Below are 3,426 nucleotides of genomic sequence, written 5' to 3'. Positions count from 1 at the left end.
ATATATATACAGATATATATATTTATATATATATGTGTTTGTGTGTGTGTGTTATTTTGTGTCTGTATAAATTTTGCATGTGTGTTTTATTTCATGTATGTGTGTATGTATATGTATATATATGTATATATATGTGTGCATATATATGTATATGTATATGTGTGTATATATATATGCATAGAGATAGAGAAAAAGGGAGAGGAGATGAAAAAGTGGAAGAGGGAGAGATACATGTACATAGACACATATTTTTATGCACACACATACACACACATACACACACACACTCGCAGACATATATGAAACAGAAAATTGGTTTTTCGCCGGTTTTGACGATGAGCGATTCAGATGTTTCGATCGACAGAACATCTGCTCATTGAATTAACGTATAGGTGACTGAGTACTCCGCATACATTTGTACCTTTAATGTTATTCTCAAGTAGACTAGTTGTTATACAGTATATGACAAGGCTATACTTTTGATATAATCCATCTGACGCTTTTCCCTCAACCCAATTTCGCTTGCAGGGCTCAGATCATCTCAAAGAGGAATTTTTTTAATTGCGAATTGAACTTCTTTAACACTGCAATCATATATATATTTATACGGTTCAAATGTACAGAAAACATAAAACAGAGATAGGGGAGGAAACAACAAGCAGATGTATTGAGAAATATGGAAGTCTTTGACTTTTCGGGCCTACACAATATCACTATATATATATGATACATATACACACACATATACTTGTATATACATAGGCATCCACCACGTTACGACTTTCTCGGTTTACGGGATTTCGTGGTTACGGAAACCGTAATGTACGACCATTAATTTCGGGACATGGTTTGTAATTTCGCTCTTACGGAAACTCGTATTGTGTAGTTCTAAATTGTTAGCAATTTAAAATAATACTTTCTTAATCGTGATTTGTGTTTTAGTGAAGATCAAAGTATATAGTTAACGATTTTTAACATTATCATCACGTTATACAAATACACGGACACACATACACACATGTATATGAAATATATATAAGGTGAATAATGTGCGAGGGTTCTATGGTGTAATGGTTAGCACTCTGGACTCTGAATCCAGCGATCCGAGTTCGAGTCTCGGTAGAGCCTCACCTGCTTTTTTTCTCAAAAAGCATATATATGTGTGTGCGTGTGTGTAAATGTGTTCATATGTATGTATGTTTGTGTGAGTGCACCTATCATCAACATGAACACAATGACAGTCAGCAAAAGTAATATACAGTAAGTAGATAAGTAAATCCATTATTTGATAAGAACTTATAATTTGGTGTCTTATTGTATTTTAAAAGCTGAATGAAATATCATTCTTAGGTCTACGAGGATTGACTTGAGACTAGACACAACAATGCAATTAGCAAGATCAATATGACCACAACACCACCAACAATATCAGTCCATCACCACTAACATCAAGACCAATGCAACCCACATCATTACCAATATGAATCCATTAACTTCTGAATCCAAATGGGTGCAACAAATATCAGCATGTACACCACACGTGCATGCATGACTATGTGTATAAGTGTGCGTGCGTGTGCGCGTACGTATGTATGAGTGTTTGTGTATGAGTGAATGTGTGTATGCATGTATGTATGTATGAGTGTATACGAGTGTGTGTTTATGAATGCATTTATAACATCATTTGAAGCATTTGGTAACAGAGTGTGGTTGGCGCCATTCCATCCATTTTCGAGGTTAGTAAATCATTTTCTTTGTCTCGACGTCTAGAATCCGAAAATGTCGGGCGGAAGAACCGGCGAGGCTTGCAATAAGGTCGAAAATCCGGCTGAAAACATTGTACCTCGATGCTGTTAACACGACGTTCGCTCACCTAAACTTGGACTAGAACACAATCGCTCAATCAATAACTTTGGTGTAGCCCCTCTATCGTTTTTCGAGTGTTATGGCTCATTTTCTAATATTCCTCGTTACCAGCGTAACAATAATGGACTATTATCTTACCATCTTGTCTTACTTGCCTCTTACCTCTTAAAGATGCTTGCCTTGGTACAGTAAAACACAATTGGCAAAATTGGAGAAAAATTTATATCACGATTTGTTGAAAAAGGAAGATGAAACTTTTAATGAAAAATGGCTTTTGGCTAGTAAAGGTTCGTTTGAAAGACTTAAGAAGCGCATGAATATGCACCACATAAAAATAATTGATGAAACTGTAGGCGCTGATACAGAGGGTGCTACCAATTGTCCCGAGCAGTTAAAGAAAGTGATTACTGAAGAGGGCTACACACCTGAACAGGTATACAATGTTGATGAGACTGTACTTTTCTGAAAGCGCTTGCATGCTAGAACATTTAATTCTCGTGATGAAAAATCAAAATCAGGATTTAAAGCTTCCAAAAATTGCCTGACATTTCTTTTGGGAGGAAATACCACTGGTGGTATGAAGTTAAAGCCCCTTCCTGTGCATCACTCCGAAAATCTAAGGGCTTTCAAGGGTTACGCACAGTTTAATCTACCTGTGATTTGATATTTCCTGGCATATAACACTTTTCTCCCCTAAATTTCTCAAAAAATATCACTCTGAGTCCTATATGCGAAGGTGTAACTCCCCATCACCCGAAGCTAATTTTGTTCCTGAATATCACCTTTTCCCTAATTATGTGCTGCTAAAATTGCATTTCTTATACCAACAAATACAATATATTCTAATAAGTAGTTTTGGACGAATCAAGTGATTTTACTGATTTAGTGTAAGAATTTCATCCGAGCCAAAATTTAATTACGAATTGGCATCAAATAATAAAGCAGTAGGTGAATGTACGGTGTGATATTGCCAAAACCACATTGCACTATAAATTCAGCATACATTCACCTGTAGACGAAATATATATATATCTTGGATTGCTACAAAAACATAATCACTTTCGGTACTCTTACAGGCAGGACACGTGGTATCTATATCCCAAGCAACTTTGAAGATTGATGCCTTTAAGGTGAACTAAATTTAAGGTTATTTCATGAGTATGTGGACCGATTATGAATCCCATTCCGTTAAAGGAAAACTCGGGAAAGATATTTATTCATGTGGTACACGACGAGCAGGGAGAATCTAATAATTAACGTGACCCTTCAGAATATAAGAAGTAAAGGGCCGAAACACTTGCATGGCGCGGAGATAGGGGTTTCTTCTTTGAAGTCCGTCTGCTTCTCGACTCTCCCTAAAGTTTCTTTCTAGACTTCTCGCAGATTCGAGTATAAATATCTGATCTCGAGCAGATATCCACGTTCGAAACTCCCAGAAATGATTAAAAATTAATAAATAGACGTAGGATATATTGTTGCACAAATATAAAACAAAAAAAAAATGATACACCCAACTGCAAATGTTATTATTTCCATTTACACTCATAGAATTTTCCCTCA

The 3,426-nt window shown here is 36.0% G+C and overlaps 1 non-coding gene across 1 annotated transcript; it reads left to right on the top strand.

Annotated features, from left to right (window-relative positions):
* The first annotated feature begins 1,056 nt into the window (after window positions 1-1,056).
* On the top strand, window positions 1,057-1,128 carry Trnaq-cug (transfer RNA glutamine (anticodon CUG)). Its single transcript has one exon. It is a non-coding gene; the product is annotated as a tRNA-Gln (tRNA).
* The last annotated feature ends 2,298 nt before the right edge of the window (window positions 1,129-3,426 follow it).

Source organism: Octopus bimaculoides, chromosome 17 (assembly GCF_001194135.2).
Source record: "Octopus bimaculoides isolate UCB-OBI-ISO-001 chromosome 17, ASM119413v2, whole genome shotgun sequence".
In the NCBI taxonomy this organism is placed as follows: domain Eukaryota; kingdom Metazoa; phylum Mollusca; class Cephalopoda; order Octopoda; family Octopodidae; genus Octopus; species Octopus bimaculoides.
Note: the sequence above shows the minus strand (reverse complement) of the source record. Positions and strands in the feature narration are given on the sequence as shown.